We start from the raw sequence: 19182 nt of genomic DNA, 5'->3' as shown, positions 1-19182 counted from the left end.
GCACTCATTGATAAGTGGCTATTAGCCCAAATGCTTGAATTACCCTAGATCCCTAGAACAAACGAAACTCAAGACGGATGATCAAAATGTGAATGCTTCACTCCTTCTTTAAATGAGGAAAAAGAATACCCTTGGCAGGGAAGGGAGAGGCAAAGATTAAAACAGAGACTGAAGGAACACCCATTCAGAGCCTGCCCCACATGTGGCCCATACATATACAGCCACCCAATTAGACAAGATGGATGAAGCAAAGAAGTGCAGACCGACAGGAGCCGGATGTAGATCTCTCCTGAGAGACACAGCCAGAATACAGCAAATATAGAGGCGAATGCCAGCAGCAATCCACTGAACTGAGAATAGGTCCCCTATTGAAGGAATCAGAGAAAGAACTGGAAGAGCTTGAAGGGGCTCTAGACCCCAAAAGTACAACAATGCCAAGCAATCAGAGCTTCCAGGGACTAAGCCACTACCTAAAGACTATACATGGACTGACCCTGAACTCTGACCCCATAGGTAGCAATGAATATCCTAGTAAGAGCACCAGTGGAAGGGGAAGCCCTGGGTCCTGCTAAGACTGAACCCCCAGTGAACTAGTCTATGGGGGGAGGGCGGCAATGGGGGGAGGTTTGAGAGGGGAACACCCATTAGGAAGGGGAGGGGGGAGGGGGATGTTTGCCCGGAAACCGGGAAAGGGAATAACACTCGAAATGTATATAAGAAATACTCAAGTTAATAAAAAAAAAAAAGAAAAAAAAAGTATTGTGCTTTATCATGAGAGTCTGTAAGTCAGTCATTTATTACATAAATTTGGGATAAATAATTTGATAACAGTTTCTTCATCAGTCAGACTGATTTATATATTTCAATTATGTTCTCAGAATCAGAAGTAAAAACCAAAATACAAATGTGATTCCTCCCTTCTCTACAGTATGAAGTTTTGTGAATAAAAGTTAGGAGAGAAAAATACACAATGGAAATATTTTAGATTTTTTTTTTGCTATTTTTCAAAAGCATGTAGGAAAATATTCAGTTGAATGGGAATCTGAGTATTGTATATCCATTGTTCTTTCCAGTGATCAGCCATTTACTTTCATTGGTTGCCTCTGAGAGCTAACATCCTGAACATAGACTCCCTCATGCATTTAGCTAATGAAACCTGGATTGGGAAAATCCAATAAAGCCATTTAGTCAGGATTTTTTATTTTCTGACCTTCTTCACTCTCTTTTTCTCCTTAGAAGAAGGCAGCCTTTTAGAGAAGACTTTTCTACATAAAATCCTAAATCCACAGTACTCATTCTCCAACATTACCTTTTATGATCTCATACTACAGCCACCACCCCTGCCCTTGTCACTCATAGGTCATATTCATGGAAACTAAGGACTGTCCCTGTGTTCCGGAACAATTATAAATCTGTAATCTAACATGGAATGTCTGTTAACACAGCTTCACTTATTCCTTCCTTCAAAAGCACACATGAGAAAACATCACAAATCTGGCCTGAGGAGATGGCTTAAGAATCAAGGAATCAGGACGTAGAAATGGAAAGATTGGGTGAGCATCATTGTAATACGTGATGTGAAATTCCAAAAAAAAAAATAGATAAAATATATTATGTTGAAAAATAAACATAATATTTATTTAGTACCCACATAATGTCAGATACAGAAGTGTATTTCTATGATCCAGTGTCTCTTTAGTAAGATGAGAGACAGAATGAGATTTCCTGGAAGTCTATGGACTTCCTAGCATGTGTGCAATGGTAAGCAAGAGACTTTGTCTCAAACAACTTTGAATGTGAGGAGCAGTATCCTAGGCTGTCTGCTACCTTCCTTACTCATATGTGGTGTGTGTATCTCCCACAGCAAACACACAAAACACACATACATAAAGTACAGAATTCTATTCATTACTTCTCTCTTACTGTGATAAAATATTATAACCAAAGCAACTTACAGAAGAAATATTTTTCTTTGGTTGATGGCTGCAAAAATATATAGAGTCCATAATGACAGGAATGTATACTAGTAGTTTGCTGAAACAGTATGCTGCCCACACTTTTATCTATACACAGGAAGCTGAGGTCAAAAAACAGGAAATAGTGGTGGCTATAATCCTTCAAAACAATCCCTGTGACATACTTCCTCCAACAAGACTGTGCCTTGTAAACATTTCATAACCTCCACAAGCACCACCAGAAATCAGGGACAAAGTGTTTCAATACACGATCTTATGGGAAATATTTCTTATTCAGATCTCTCTCTCTCTCTCTCTCTCTCTCTCTCTCTCTCTCTCTCTCTCTCTCTCTCTCTCTCTCTCTCTCTCTCTCGCTTACACACAGTGATTTTCTTCCCCATCCTCTCCCTTGGTTTCTTCTACCACTGACCTCTGATAGCAGCCCTGCTATTGGCCCTGTCTGATGGGATGTACTTGTTCCTTTTGCCCCTGCAGTAATCTGTCTTGCCAGTGACATCTTTCTCAATGCTCTACTACTTACATTTTCATCTTAAAACAAGCAGCATAATGCAGTCATCTATTGGCTCAGGCATCTGGGCTGCGCTGTGTCATTAGGCCAATTGCTGTACCCTGGTGCTTTGTTTTAGCTACCTTACCGAAAATGAAAACATCACCCTAATCATTATAATTTTATTATGAGAATGAAGCATAAATGGTCAATATTTGGTTTCTTATAGGACTACAATATTATTAAATTTGCTTTTGGAAAATAAACACATGAATTCTCATGGAAGTTAAAATCAGTTCAAAAGAAAAAAGAATATTGGATGATCAGACAAGTAGGGGAAAACTGATATATGCACAAATGCTTGCTAGTAAGAGTTAGAAGAGATAAAAGATGTCTTTGTTGTTTGTGGTTTTTATTCATTTTGTTTTTAAGTAATCTTATGCTATCTGTGCTAAGATGTATCTTACTTATTTTCTGTTATCAAAAAGTACAGAGGAATGCTCTCCTGTCATATATGAGTTTGTACACGACTCTCCTTGCTTTTAAGACAAATAGGTAAACATGGCCATTTCCATACTTTGAGCACATAAATACTTAACTTATGCAGATGTATGCACCCTGCTTTGGATGTTAATTCTTCTAAAATTGTAATTTTGGTTTAAGGAAGAGGTTTATAATTTGCAGCCAGGCTCTGCATGAAAATACGATCCTTGTGCCTCAGCCTGTTGAGTGCAAAGATTACAGATATGAAACATTACACTTTTATGTGCAATTTGAAGGCTTGTGACATAGTAGGTAAGGTGGAGATAAAAGTCTTCCAAAGCAGTGGCACCTGACTAACCAACTGAATGGTGAGTGGAAGGTCTGATGACTTGAAGTAGGGTGTCCCACATTCTGTGTGCATGGAAGACTGAAGCGTAGGAGAGACTTATTGTCCCTTCTTTATCATCCAGTCATATGTATACACTTTAAGACAGAATGCAATATTTCTTGTATATATTTCAATACAGAGAAGAAAATGCATAGCTGTAAATTTGAAATCTACATCATAATCCTTGCTGCTAAGGCTCAGGGCTGCTTATACATGAGGGTAGATCAAAGATTGCTAGAGACAGAGGAGAATTGCAAAGAAATGCTATTTTCTAAACATAAAGGCAGATGCACATATACATACAGAGACATTGAAAAAACACCAAGAAGAAAATTATATCAGACAAGGATATCCCTGTGGCTTTCTAAAGGAAATGAGACTTGAAAGAGCCTTAGATAATTCAGTGACATTGTTCACCCTGTAATTTCTGATGTACCTCCCACCTAAGCTAAGGAGATGTGCTACAAACACAGGATATGAATTCATCAGAATGTTTCTTTTAGAGCTTCATATAATTTCATAGTCAGGTTCTCAGAGCTGAGTGAGTATTGTTTTTTCAGAGATGATTCGCTGAGGGCCAGAGAGGGCAAGAGACTTGCTAGGGGTAATATAGCTAATTAGCTCTTTCTTAGATACAGGTTCTTGCTTCTTAATGCCACAGTATCAGGCAGGAGCCGAAGGCCATTGCAAATGAAAGACTTAAATTCTTTCAAGTCTTCATGTCATCAAATATGCTGGGGAATAGATTCACTTCTCTGTACCCATATGTTCTCCAAAGTTTGGATGCACTTGACCCCACAAGCCTAACTCATGGGGAACAGGAAAGGATCAGTGCCAAATAGCCAGCTCATTTGTGGGGTTACTCAGCAGAGAACTCAGAGCCTAAAATCAAGATTTGAAGAGTTTTTCAAAATTCCAGAAACTTAGACAACAAATATTATGTCTTGACATGTTAGATTCTTTTGCCATTCTTTCCTTACTATGTGTAAGAACAGCAAATGCAGAACCCGGAAAAAGGTTGGTGTTTATCCTTTCACAAAGAAGCTGAAAATACAATATCAGTTTTGGTATCTGTGCCTTCATATGGGCTAAGAAAAGTGACTACATAAAAGTAAGTGGTGTACAATTGTCCTTTTGTGAATGTATGTATGTGTTTGTGTGTATGTGTGTGTGTGTGTGTGTGTGTGTGTGTTTTAGTGTGTTCACGTGCACATGTATGAATATGCATGCATATGTATGTGAACATATGTGGTGGTCAGACATGAATTCAAATCCTGTTCCTCAGGAATAAACTTCTGAGACAAGATCTGACTCTGGGTCTGGACTTCAATTCATATTCTTGAGCTTGACAGGGAGCCAGATTTGAATCTATCCACTTGCCCAGTACTGGTTAAAATCTCTCCACATTGGACCTTTTCACATGGGCTCTGTGGGATGGAAAACAGGTTGAGGCAATTTTTAGGCTGAATCAGTCAGATAAAAGCAACCATGCCTTTATTAAGTAGCACTTGTATTGACCTATCATTTGGAATACAATGGTGAATAGACACCGGACTTCCATGTCACTCGACCTTTTGAGAAAGATAACGCTTATTCATCATTCATGAGTACTGTCTCTTAAGTTTGGTAGGAAGACAAATAAAACAAAGGCTTACCATACTGTAAGGCTTATCAGCTTGGTCAATCCTAACTAGCTTTATTGCCATGGTCCTTTAAGTTTTACTTGGCTTGCTGTGCTCTAGAAGGCTGATATTCTCTCTCCTCTTTCTTGCATTGCTCTGCATTTATTTCAATTACAACTCTAACCTATGTAATTGATGTATCTGAGAATGTATCAAAACAAACACGGGCATACAAATAAGTATAGTTTATCTTTGCAATAGAAATATAAGAATACAGAACATAATAATTATCCAAATACCTCTGAACTGTTGAAAATTTAACACGTATAAAGTAGCTGTATACTTTTTGATCTTGGGGATTTTTCTATGTATCTGTTTGCATGCAAGACAGTCCTCAACATAAAACAGAGTAGACACTCAGAAAGTTGGATGGATAAATGTAAATTAGAAGGTTAATATAGATGGTAGTTTTTATTTGTGCTTAATAATAAAGAAACCTGGTATCAGTAATTAACAATAGAGGAAATTTTTACATTACAGAGTTTTTGGTGTGCATCAGAAGCTTCTGGGGTTTGGGTAGGGCTGGAATAGCAGCATCAGATAGGAGGTAGCTCACACATATTAAGGGATGCTATGGACTTTGGAACTAGTCCAGATAGTAAAGAGCTTGCTGTGAAAGCACAAAGATGTCAAGTTAGCCCAGAACCCATCTTAAAAATCTGGTGTGTTATGCAACATATAGTATCATCTCTGGGAAAGTAGGAAGAGGTGGATCAATTGAGCCTACTGGCCAGGCAGGCTACTACAGTTTATAAGTTCTGGGCATTCAAAAGATCTCAATATCAAAAATAAGATGAATGATACCTGAAGTTGACTTCTGAATTCCACATACATTTGAATATATCTACATCAACATAAACACACACACACACACACACACACACACACACACACGAGAGAGAGAGAGAGAGACAGAGAGAGAGAGAGACAGAGAGAGAGAGACAGAGAGAGAGAAAAATATATACACACAAATCTAATAAGGCAATTAGTGAGAATGAAAATACGTGTTTAAAGAATTATTCATTATCACTATTTCCGTGCAACCATACAAATCTTATGACTCATAAACTTAGCAGATCTCTAAGTTTTAGATCAGTGATTTTTTTGTATGTTCCTGGAAAGAAACACCAAGTAAACACAGTAAAATGGTAATTCTAATCATTGAACTTGGATATATATTTTAAAAAGACATGTGAGACACCTCTAAGAACCTGCAGAGGGCACAAGTGTTTACATTCTGGTGTCTAAATTGGTCTCTGAATCAGTGTGTACATATGTGCTTTATATGAAGAAATAACTGCATATGTGCTCAAGGCTATGTACAGGCCAGAAAACAAGCACACATATTTCCCACTCACTCTTCATCTTAGTTAGTTTGCTCCTGATGTGGTACACATAGGTAGCTGACCAGTGAGCTTCAGGGGCACAGCTGTTTAGGATTTTACAGCACTGAAATTAAAAGTGAATGCCATTGTTCCTGCTTTTTTATGTGGATTCTGGCAATTAAACTCAGTTTTTTTATATGGCAAGTTATGTATGTTACTGAGTGTTCTTTCCCAGTCCTTTTCTTAGTTAATTCTCAGTAGAAACACAGCTTTGATATTAACAGAACTTAAAAGCTCGACAAAATTTTAGCAATGCATAGAAATAGCAGTAAAATTCAATTAGTCATCACCGCAAACCTGATAGATCTGTGAGTCCAAATTCAGTTATAGTGAAATGCATTCCAAGCATGTATTACCTCCTTCAAAATTAGTGAAATGTATCAAATTAAAAATATTTATGTCTTTGCTAGCCAGTACTTTAGACATTAGTTATTTCTAGTTATGACATTTCTAGGCTATGAGACAAAATTTCTTCTGGAAAGGATAGTACCTGCCTTGAGAGCTGACAGGTAGCTATTTAATTGACCACTGCAAGAGACGACATTATCTTGCTCTAAGGTTCAATGGCTATCTGTGAATATCAACCTTGTGAGATCTAGACAAAAAGATTGCTATTAATGTAGAAAGCACTTAGTATTATACCTAAATACACTGGATACCATGAATGTTAATATAACTTATGCATGTCTTTTATTGACCATTATTTATTCTTTTAAATAATAATTTCATGATAAGTGCTTGTATTTTGGTATATGATAAGTGCTGGCAATACATCATTTTTTAAAATGGAAAAACCTAATTCTCACTAATAGGAAAAAATAAAATTGCTCAGTTAAAAATGTAAAATGGGCAGTAGTGTTGCATGCATTTAATCATAGAAATCAGGCAAAAGAGGCAGGCTAAACTCTTTAAGTTTGAGGCCACCTTCTGGTCTACAGAGCTAGTTCCAGGACAGCCAGTGGTACACACACACACACACACACACACACACACACACACACTACACACACACACACACACACACACACACACACACACACAAAACCCTATTTTGTGGGAGAATGAAATGGCTCTGGATTATAACTTATTCAGTAAAGTATCTCTATTATAAGCATAAAACTTTGCGTTTGGCTCCAAAATTAATGTAGAAAAGAAAGAAAGAAAGAAGGAAAGAAAGAAAGAGAGAGAGAGAGAGAGAGAGAGGAAGGAAGAGAGAGAGAGAGAGAGAGAGAGAGAGAGAGAGAGAGAGAGAGAGAGAGAGAAGTGCTAAGGAGGCAAAGGCAGATGGTTCCTTGGGTCCACTCCCTAATCTACCTTCCCTTGTTAGAATGCCACAGGTCAGTGTGTATATACAACTGAATACCTACATGGGAACCTACACATGAGTATACAGACAGCACACACAAATATGTTGTCATACTTCTAGAGCACTGTCCCCGCCAGCGGGGACCCAGTTATTCAGGGTCCCGAAGAGGCTTTCTACCTGTGGGCCAAAATGGGGGTGAAGAGAAGAAGGAGACCAAGCAAAAGTTCTGTTGTCAAGGTCTCGTTTATTGGGATGAACATTGCAGCTTTTAAGGCTTTCAGGTAGGGGGAGTGACCTTTGTGAAATATGAAGGAGGGGGAGATGAGGGTATAGGCAGTGATAGCTGGAGGCAAAGAAGTCAGGCGATGAGGTCAGGTGGTGGAGACACTGGGTGTTGACTGAGGAGATAACTGGTATCTGCTCGAGCTGAGGCATCCCTTGAATGTTATACTCCTGTGCCGTAAATTCATGGGAGAGGCTTTATCCAACAATCTTAAGATTTATGGCAGTCATCTTCAGGGTGAGTCTCTGTGGCCAAACAGCCCAGAGTCACTTTGAACCATGCAGTCAAAAAGCGGCTAGGCCCAAATCCAATATGGCTCCATGAATCTCCCCCATTTTTCTTTAAAAAAAAAAACCATTAGGTGGAAGTAGTGGTCTGAGAGAGATCAGACATGCCTCACAGAGTGCCCAGCTCGGCCATGGCAAGCCACTCTTGCAGTTAGGACCGCACCCCAATGGCTAGGAATGAACTTGTGCTGTAACACACCGTTCTGGGCTATACGTGTGTGTTATTGGGGGAGAAACTGGGCAGAGGAGCATTTGACCGGCCTGCACGTTTAAACGGGGTGTAGCCACCTCTGTCTTAGGATCGACCTCTCAAACCCCAGCCTTATCTGTCATAGGATCACCTTGTCGCCCCCAAGGTTCCTGTCTTAGATTGGTCAAGGGTCAGAGGAAGTTGCCTGTCCCTGAGGATAGCTACATCAGGTCATCTTCTCATTCCTCTCACTTGAGCCCAGGGGCGAAAGAGCAAGGGCCAGATGGCATTAATATAAGAGATTGTGGAAATTGAGCCTCTCCCGATAAGTTGTAGGCACCTCATCTTGTTCATTGTCTCTCTGGTTCTACTCAGCTGTTCCGGTCTCCAAGTGATGATAATGTACTGAAACAGAATTTCTAGGCAAAGCAGAATCTATTTGTGATTTAATAAAGTGTGTAAGTCGTTGGAAGGCCCAAGGACCAAAGGAAATCAACAAAAGTAGGCCCACAAGGGGTCCCAAAATTGAGGGCAACAAGGTAGAGAGCCATGGGGATGTAGAAAACCAGTTTTGGTACCAAGACTCTTGTTGTTCTCTCTCTCTCCTTCATTTTTCTAGGCTATCTCTCACCTTTCTTAGACTGTCTTCTACAAGTCCAGTCTTATCTACATAAACACAGCATTCCTCTTTTAAGGCTGCACAAAGTCCTCCTTGTTGTAGGAAGATTAAGTCTAGGCCTCTTCTATTTTGTAAGACTACTTCAGACAACGAGGCAACTGAGTCTTTTAAGTTAGCTAATCCATCTCTTAATTCAGCAATATCCTTATCTATGGCTTCACTAAGCTGGTTATAGTATTGATGGGAAGTAACGAGGGAAGCGATGCCAGTGCCTGCACCCGTGGCCCCTAGACCTAGGAGAACAGCGAGAGTGATGGCAGTTACTGGTTCTCTTTTTACCTTGTGAGGCATATCCGAGCCCTTTTCCCAGGATTTAAGAAAAGTCTCTGGCTCATGTATGCTGAGTCTGGGAAATAATTGAACCAGCACACAGTAATCTTTAGTCTTTAAAAATTGAGATGTTATAACATATGTGGTTAGACCAGTGGAACATGCTAGATAAGTATACTTGGGGGATTGTAAATATGTATTTTGATTGTCAACGATTATGGTATGATTACATATTTCTAATAATTGTTTAGGGAGGAGCATGTTCTTCCCGAGGAGGCAGCTTCCTATCCCCGAGACTTCTGTGATAGTGAGTTCTATGGTGTTCCAAGAGAGACCACCAGTGTTATTAGTATATGTGATGTTGCCAAAAGTGGCTATACCCTCATAGAAAGGAGGGTTAGCTGAAAAACACATCCAGCATTCCTCATAAATAGAGGTATTTGTTTCCTGTTCATGATATACCAAGGCAAGAGCTGAGGCATTAAGAACAGATAAAATCAGGCTTGTGGGGGACATTGGCCCAACAGGTATGGTGGGCTGAAAAAGGGTAGTTGGAGGACTAGAGGTGTTAAAGGGGGGGCTGAGTCACCACCCTGGGCGGCAAGGAACCCTGGCTATGCAATTGAGGGTTAGGCCCAATGGAGGTCTTATGTAAGTTGGGGGTGGTTTTAAATAATCTAATTTTGAAGGTTACTCCGGGGTCTCTATTGGCAACATACATCCGGAGACCCCACTCAAACCCCCTATGCCAGTTTTCTGGGGTGATCTTTTTCCCAGCATCAGTAAAAGTTATTGTAAGAGGGTTGCACCAGCCCTTGGAAGGCTCAGTGTTCCGGCATTCCTGGGTTAGAGTACTGTTTCTGTTAGAATTGTGCCACCCCTTTTTTACTGTGATATAATCCCAAGAGGAGGTAGGTTTCCAGTATGCGTCTCCTGTGGTTTCACACCCCCAGGAGGCACAATAGAATTGATCCCTGTATCCACACTTATAGTTTAGGGAGCGATCTCTGTGGGATCCGGGACAGACATAAAAGTCAGTTTCCCTAATGTTGGTGCGTCGATGGACAGTGTCACAACCGACATATCTTTCATTAAAACTAGACCCATGAGGGGCTTCAATTAGGGGTAAGTATTTGTCTGCGAGGCCCCAGTAAGAATTTCCTCCTGCAGCTAGTTTACAAAAATCTGGAGTTAATTGTGGCCAGGTGGGGTTAGGGCCAGTGTGGGAGGTGGTAAAGGCGGTATCTCCGGCCTCATTTATAATTACCCAGGTGTAATTCCAAATCTGATAGGGGCTTGACGTTCCGGATGTCAGCACAGTTAGAAAGAGAAGTTTCAGTAGAATCCAGTAGAACTTCATTGCTCTGAAAAAGAAATCATGCATTTTTCTCAGGCGCCACCCTGGAATTTGTTATAAGGCTTTATCAATCTTGGAATTTGTTTGAAATTTATTGTAAAGCTTTATTAATCTTTCAGGGAGCCATTTGGCTCCCCCCTCTTTAGAGTTATAATACAGGCAGACCCTTTTCCCCAGACTATTACAGGGTCAGGACCCTGCCACTGTCCAGTTAGGGGATCCCTCCAAAGAACATGAGCGTGATCCATCTTGGTTGAGGGGTGCCATAAGCGATCGGCAGCTGAACACCCTTGATTATCCAAAGTTAAGAAATTCAAAACAAAAAGGGCATGGGATAATAAAAATTTTGCGCTGCCTTTAAGAGAATAAAGAGTTTCTTGGGCAGTAAGCTTTAACAGTGTATTCTTAAGGGTTTGATGTGCTCGTTCCACAATTCCTTGTCCCTGAGGGTTATAAGGTATGCCTGTAATATGTTTTATTTGAAATTGGGAGCAAAATTGTTTAAATTTATGACTAACATAGCCAGGCCCATTATCCGTTTTTAGCATTTTGGGTTGTCCCATAACAGAAAATGTGTAGAGCATATGAGCAATAACATCTTTTGTGGCCTCTCCTGTGTGTGCAGAGGCACATATGAACCCACTAAAGGTATCAATGGTAACATGTACAAATTTTAGTTTTCCAAAAGATGGGACATGGGTGACATCCATTTGCCATATTTCTCCCGGGATAAGGCCCCTGGGATTAACCCCAATGTGTGGCTCAGGAAGTAGGGTCAGGCAGTTTTTACAATTTTTGACAATTTGTCTGGCTTGTTCTCTAGTAATTTTGTACTTAAGCCGCAATGTTTGAGCATTAAGGTGATGGAGTGAATGTGCCATCTGTGCTTCTTGTAAGGAATCACTAAGAGAAGCAATCATTGTCAGTCTAGTGGCCCTGTCAGCTAAATCATTACCTTTGGTTAAAGGACCGGGCAGATTCGAGTGGGCTCTGATATGGCCCACAAAGAATGGGTTTGGCCGGGCCCTTATGTGTTTTTGTATTTCTGAAAATAGTTTAAAGGTAGGTGTTGAGGGTTGTATAGTAGAGACAGTCTCCAAGACTTGGAGAGCTCTGACTACATAATGGCTATCAGAAAAAAGGTTAAATGATTGATTTATTAATTTAAATATTTCTAAAGCACTATAAAGTTGTACTAATTGGGCAGAAGTGTATGGGGTATGGACAAAAAAAACTTGATCTTTAACAACAAAGGAGGCCTTTCCATTCTTAGATCCATCTATGAAGACAGTTAAGGCATTTGGTATAGGTTTCAGCTGTGTAACCTTTGGGAAGACAAAGGGGGTAACATGGAGGAACTGTAATAATTTATCTCCTGGTAAATGAGTATCAAATGTTCCCTGATAAATAGACAGCAGGACTGTCCAGTCATCATGTCTGTGCTGCAGCCAAGCAAGCTGCTCCTGTGAATATGGAGAAATAATAATATCGGGATCGCGGCCAAAATGGCGAGTAGCCAGCTTAAGCCCCAAGAAAATGGTCTGGCAAATTAAGGAGGGATAAGTAGGAAGTATTTTAGGGGGGGTTGCGGGCAGGTGGATCCACATTAGTGGATGATTATCTTGCCATAGGAGGCCTGTGGGTGTAAACCTTGTAGCGAAAAAGGATCAGATACAGTGTCTTGGAGGGGCTGAAATAACCTATGAATTGTTGGCTGATAGCCTGTTCAACCTTTAGTAGGGAATTTTCAGCCTCGGGAGTCAGAACCCTAATGGAATTAGGATCAGGGCTATTCTTCGGAATTGCAAATAGAGGTTTTAAATCACTGGTGGTTAGCTTAAGGTAAGGTCTAAGCCAATTAATATCACCCAAAAGTTTTTGAAAATCATTTAAGGTATGTAGCTGCGATCTTCTAATTGTTAGCTTTTGAGAATAAATGGATGTAGGTTCTAATTGGAATCCAAGAAACAAAAAGGGATATTGCGTCTGAATTTTTTCAGGGGCAATGGTAAAACCCCTTTTTTGTAAGGCCAGAACAATAATTTGGGCTAGTTTTTGAGTTTCCTGTAAACAAGCAGAGGAAACCAAGATATCATCTATGTAATGAATGATGTAAGCAGAGGGGAGACGCAGCCTTATTGGATCTATAGTTTGGGCCACATACCTTTGACATAGGGTGGGGCTATTAGCCATCCCCTGTGGTAACACTCGCCACTGAAAGCGGGGATTAGGGCCCACATGGTTAATGACAGGGATAGAAAAGGCAAAGCGGGCACAATCCTCCGGATGAAGAGGAATAGAAAAGAAACAATCTTTTATATCAATGACTATTTTATAAAAGTCTCTAGGAATAGCTATTGGAGAAGGCAAGCCAGGTTGTAGGGCCCCCATAGGGACCATAGTTTTTATTAACCGCTCTAAGGTCTTGTAACAATCTCCAAGAACCATTTTTGTTTTTTATGACAAAAATAGGGGTGTTCCAAGGCGAAGTGGACTGTTCAAGGTGCCCTTGTAATAATTGTTCCTGCACCAACTGTAGGGCCGCTTGAACCTTTTCTTGAGGCATGGACCACTGATCGATCCAGACTGGATCATTTGACTTCTAAGATATTTTATCAGCCTGGAGTGCAGGAGGAACAGCGGTCTCTATGAAAAAAGGTCTGCTCCTAAACCTCCTCTATCTGTTTTGGGCGTGGGAGTCAAGGGTTCTGTGATTCCCTGTTCATTTCTACCTAATCCTTTTCCAGGGAGGAATCCTGTCCTTAACATTTGGTTAGTAATGACCTCATTGGGACTACACATCATCACCCCCATCTGGGAAAGAATATCCCTTCCCCAGAGGTTAACAGGGAGTCCAGAAACTACAAATGTCCTAACTGTGCCTGTATTATTCTCTTTATCTTTCCAGGTCAGGAGCTTTGAACTTTGGAGTGTATCCTGTGTTTGACCTATCCCTTTTAAATGTGTGGCAGTAGCCTTAAGGGGCCAGGTTGAGGGCCAGTGTCTAGAGGAGAGCACTGTTGTATCGGCCCCTGTATCTAAAAGGCCCTGAAATTGTTTGCCATCAAGCCAAAGAGACATCATGGGTCTTTCATCAGTTAATTTTTGCACCCAATAAACATCTGAAGAGCCAGGGGAGGAAGAACCACGCCCCTTTACTTTATGAGGGAACTGCCCCATGAAGGGAAGCGGTAAGGCCTGTGCAATGCGTTGTCCGGCTCTAAGCGTTAAGGGGCCCTGCGTGGCAGTGGCTAGAAATTTTATTTCTCCAGAATAATCAGCATCTATTACAGAGGGAAGGATGACAAGTCCTTGAAGAGCACTCGAGGCTCGCCCAATTATTAAGAAAAACATGCCAGGCGGCAGGGGCCCAAACTTTCCAGATTCTATGATAACAGTCCCTTCCTCAGGGGTTATAATCCTGGTGGTGGAGGAACACAGGTCCACTCCTGCACTTCCTGCTGTTGCCCGGGATAAGTTGGCGTTGCAGGAGCTTGATGCTGCACTTGGGGGCGGGTGGTCACCCGTGGATAGGGGCCCCATTGTGGGGCCCCCCGCTCGTTTCCCTGGACCACAGGGAGGGTTTGTCCACTAATGTCAGTCTTAGACTGACATTCCCTGGCCCAGTGACGGCCTTTCCTGCAGCGGGGACAAACCCTCGGGGCAGTGGGCCATCCAGCAGGGCTGGGGGACTGGCTAGGTTTTGGGATGTTGCATTCTCTAGCAAAATGACTGGGTTGTCCACATTTGAAACATGTTCTGCCTCTAGGGTGACCAGAATCTCCAGCTCTTTGGAACACAGCCCCAATTGCCAGGCTGATAGATTTAGATACTTGGTGAGAAAAAGAGTCGACATCCTTGCAAAGTTTAATCATGCCTGGGATATCAAGGTCTTTGGTCTTGCCTCGAAGTGCGACTCTACACGCCGAGTTAGCATTTTCGAGAGCAAGCTGTCTAACGAGAAGCCCTTCACTTTCATTTTGACCTAGGATTCTTTCAGCTGCTTCTTGTAGTCTCCCTACAAATTGAGCATAGGGCTCTTGTGCCCCCTGGATTATTTTAGTTAAGGGGGTGGTGAGCGCCCCTGTAGCGGGGACTGCTCTCCAAGCGGACAAAGCCGCCTGCGCCGTTTGTGCGAGTACACCGGGAGACAGCCCCAGCTGTTTTTCCTCAGAGGCAAATGAGCCCCTCCCACATAGCTTATCTGCCGTCCAGGAAGCAGATTTACTTAAGGGATTGTTTCTGTTTCTAGCAGCAAGGCTCTCCGCTTTATCAATAAATTCATATTTCCAAGTCAAATATTGTCCTCTAGTGAGGACAGATTGTACTACCTTGGTCCATTCACTAGGGGTCAAATACCCAGACCCCGAAAGTCCTTCTAGGATAGCCAAGGTAAAGGGGGCATTCATACCATAATTTTTTAACAGCTGAATGTAATTCCTTTATGTGTTTGAGTTTAAGTTTCTTGTATACGGGACACGAGGTCCCACCCTCATCCTGATTAGGGCTTTCCTCTTCCGAATCTGAGGGTCCCTCCTCATAGTCATTTTCTTCTTCACTTTCTTGTTCCTCATTACGGTTATGATTAGTACTGTCTGGCTCGCGCTCGTCTCTGGCCGACCTATTTAGTGTTCTAATACTGTTTAACTCAGACTCATCCCAGGCCTGTCTGGCGCGTGCCCTAGTCATAACTGGGAAAGTTAGTTTTGGTTGGGGTTTTCTACTGGCCTTAGCTGGCCCTTTTTGGGCATACTGTCCCTTAGTCATGGTCTCTTGTAAATCCTGGATTTCTAGTGTAAGATCCCCCAATTCCTGCTGTAGGTGTAAGATCTGTTTAAGCCCAGTAATTTGTGCTTGAAGTGCAGTCTTAGTCTGAGTCAGTTCCTCCACTACTGCGACCGGTAGAGGTGTAGGTGGGGCTGACGATATAGGGGGTAGATAAGGTGGGAGGCAGACAGGCCCAGACCTCCGAGTGAAGAAGATCTGAGTCTCCTGTGGCTCGGGACCATATCTCTCTTTCTCATACCTGGCAGCTTCCTCCTCCAATTCGGCCTCGGAGGCGGGATCTAGACCTGACTCAGAGCATTTTTTTTTCCCAGAAAATTCTTTAAGAGAAGGATAAATGGTCTTTGAATTTTTGGACATCTTGGGGTCTTCTAGAGAGCATAAGGCTTTGGATGAGGGATTTCCCTCACCCCCAGGCATATCAATAACAATGGAAGGGCAGGGAGAATGCGGCTCCCCGTTTTCTTTTTCCTTGTTAGGTGAAGCCGGCCGGGAGGCTTGTAAGAAGTCCTCTGCGACAGCTAGGAGGCGGGCACTCTCGCCTCCTTCCTCAGCATCTATTATAATGTCTCTAATGATACCCCAGTAACTGAAAAAAGCCGTGGACACTGGGTCGCCGGCTTTCAAAAGCCTATTAATCTCCTGACCAACCTTATTCCAAGTATGGGGGTGAATATTGGGGCCACTTAAAATTAACCAAGGACATTTTTCATCTATGAAACAAAAAAACTTGATTAAATCCTTTTTCTTAACTCTTATTCCTCTCTCCCTGAGTAAACGCTTGATTTCTCTTATGAAACAAGCCTCCTTAGACAATACCTTCCCCATGGCAATTAGACGACAATTATTCGACCGGTCCTTACCTCCCTCTCCAGCGACGCACGAGCTATACGGCCTGAAGAGTCCTCGATTCCCGCTGCAGCTCTCTTATCTCCGTCGTCCTGTAGTCGGCCTTGCTTCGGGGTCCCTGTTCGGGCGCCACTTGTCCCCGCCAGCGGGGAGCCAGTTATTCAGGGTCCCAAAGAGGCTTTCTACTTGTGGGCCAAAATGGGGGTGAAGAGAAGAAGGAGACCAAGCAAAAATTCTGTTGTCAAGGTCTCATTTATTGGGATGAACATTGCAGCTTTTAAGGCTTTCAGGTAGGGGGAGTGACCTTTGTGAAATATGAAGGAGGGGGAGATGAGGGTATAGGCAGTGATAGCTGGAGGCAAAGAAGTCAGGCGATGAGGTCAGGTGGTGGAGACACTGGGTGTTGACTGAGGAGATAACTGGTATCTGCTCGAGCAGAGGCATCCCTTGAATGTTATACTCCTGTGCCGTAAATTCATGGGAGAGGCTTTATCCAACAATCTTTTTTTTTTTTTTTATTAACTTGAGTATTTCTTATATACATTTCGAGTGTTATTCCCTTTCCCGGTTTCCGGGCAAACATCCCCCTCCCCCCTCCCCTTCCTTATGGGTGTTCCCCTCCCAACCCTCCCCCCATTGCCGCCCTCCCCCCATAGACTAGTTCACTGGGGGTTTAGTCTTAGCAGGACCCAGGGCTTCCCCTTCCACTGGTGCTCTTACTAGGATATTCATTGCTACCTATGGGGTCAGAGTCCAGGGTCAGTCCATGTATAGTCTTTAGGTAGTGGCTTAGTCCCTGGAAGCTCTGGTTGCTTGGCATTGTTGTACTTTTGGGGTCTAGAGCCCCTTCAAGCTCTTCCAGTTCTTTCTCTGATTCCTTCAATAGGGGACCTATTCTCAGTTCAGTGGATTGCTGCTGGCATTCGCCTCTATATTTGCTGTATTCTGGCTGTGTCTCTCAGGAGAGATCTACATCCGGCTCCTGTCGGTCTGCACTTCTTTGCTTCATCCATCTTGTCTAATTGGGTGGCTGTATATGTATGGGCCACATGTGGGGCAGGCTCTGAATGGGTGTTCCTTCAGTCTCTGTTTTAATCTTTGCCTCTCCCTTCCCTGCCAAGGGTATTCTTTTTCCTCATTTAAAGAAGGAGTGAAGCATTCACATTTTGATCATCCGTCTTGAGTTTCGTTTGTTCTAGGGATCTAGGGTAATTCAAGCATTTGGGCTAATAGCCACTTATCAATGAGTGCATACCATGTATGTCTTTCTGTGATTGGGTTAGCTCACTCAGGATGATATTTTCCAGTTCCAACCATTTGCCTACGAATTTCATAAACTCGTTGTTTTTGATAGCTGAGTAATATTCCATTGTGTAGATGTACCACATTTTCTGTATCCATTCCTCTGTTGAAGGGCATCTGGGTTCTTTCCATTTTCTGGCTATTATAAATAAGGCTGCGATGAACATAGTGGAGCACGTGTCTCTTTTATATGTTGAGGCATCTTTTGGGTATATGCCCAAGAGAGGTATAGCTGGATCCTCAGGCAGTTCAATGTCCAATTTTCTGAGGAACCTCCAGACTGATTTCCAGAATGGTTTTACCAGTCTGCAATCCCACCAACAATGGAGGAGTGTTCCTCTTTCTCCACATCCTCGCCAGCATCTGCTGTCACCTGAGTTTTTGATCTTAGCCATTCTCACTGGTGTGAGGTGAAATCTCAGGGTTGTTTTGATTTGCATTTCCCTTATGACTAAAGATGTTGAACATTTCTTTAGGTGTTTCTCAGCCATTCGGCATTCCTCAGCTGTGAATTCTTTGTTTAGCTCTGAACCCCATTTTTTAATAGGGTTATTTGTTTCCCTGCGGTCTAACTTCTTGAGTTCTTTGTATATTTTGGATATAAGGCCTCTATCTGTTGTAGGATTGGTAAAGATCTTTTCCCAATCTGTTGGTTGCCGTTTTGTCCTAACCACAGTGTCCTTTGCCTTACAGAAGCTTTGCAGTTTTATGAGATCCCATTTGTCGATTCTTGATCTTAGAGCATAAGCCATTGGTGTTTTGTTCAGGAAATTTTTTCCAGTGCCCATGTGTTCCAGATGCTTCCCTAGTTTTTCTTCTATTAGTTTGAGTGTGTCTGGTTTGATGTGGAGGTCCTTGATCCACTTGGACTTAAGCTTTGTACAGGGTGATAAGCATGGATCGATCTGCATTCTTCTACATGTTGCCCTCCAGTTGAACCAGCACCATTTGCTGAAAATGCTATCTTTTTTTCCATTGGATGGTTTTGGCTCCTTTGTCAAAAATCAAGTGACCATAGGTGTGTGGGTTCATTTCTGGGTCTTCAATTCTATTCCATTGGTCTATCTGTCTGTCTCTGTACCAATACCATGCAGTTTTTATCACTATTGCTCTGTAATACTGCTTGAATTCAGGGATAGTGATTCCCCCTGAAGTCCTTTTATTGTTGAGGATAGCTTTAGCTATCCTGGGTTTTTTGTTATTCCAGATGAATTTGCAAATTGTTCTGTCTAACTCTTTGAAGAATTGGATTGGTATTTTGATGGGGATTGCATTGAATCTGTAGATTGCTTTTGGTAAAATGGCAATTTTTAGTATATTAATCCTGCCAATCCATGAGCATGGGAGATCTTTCCATCTTCTGAGGTCTTCTTCAATTTCTTTCCTCAGTGTCTTGAAGTTCTTATTGTACAGATCTTTTACTTGCTTGGTTAAAGTCACACCGAGGTACTTTATATTATTTGGTTCTATTAT

At 42.0% G+C, this 19182-nt stretch overlaps 1 long non-coding RNA gene across 3 annotated transcripts; it reads left to right on the top strand.

Annotated features, from left to right (window-relative positions):
• The first annotated feature begins 701 nt into the window (after positions 1–701).
• On the top strand, positions 702–16938 carry LOC134482371 (uncharacterized). 3 transcript variants are annotated; one of them, XR_010058383.1, is made up of 4 exons: positions 704–9006; positions 10409–10541; positions 13246–13431; positions 13682–16938. It is a non-coding gene; the product is annotated as an uncharacterized LOC134482371 (long non-coding RNA). The 3 variants fall into 3 exon arrangements; XR_010058384.1 differs by lacking the exon at positions 10409–10541 and having other exon boundaries at positions 702–9006; XR_010058382.1 differs by lacking the exon at positions 704–9006 and having other exon boundaries at positions 9013–10541.
• The last annotated feature ends 2244 nt before the right edge of the window (positions 16939–19182 follow it).

Source organism: Rattus norvegicus, chromosome 16 (assembly GCF_036323735.1).
Source record: "Rattus norvegicus strain BN/NHsdMcwi chromosome 16, GRCr8, whole genome shotgun sequence".
Lineage (NCBI taxonomy): Eukaryota > Metazoa > Chordata > Mammalia > Rodentia > Muridae > Rattus > Rattus norvegicus.
This window is presented reverse-complemented; position numbering and strand designations above follow the sequence as displayed.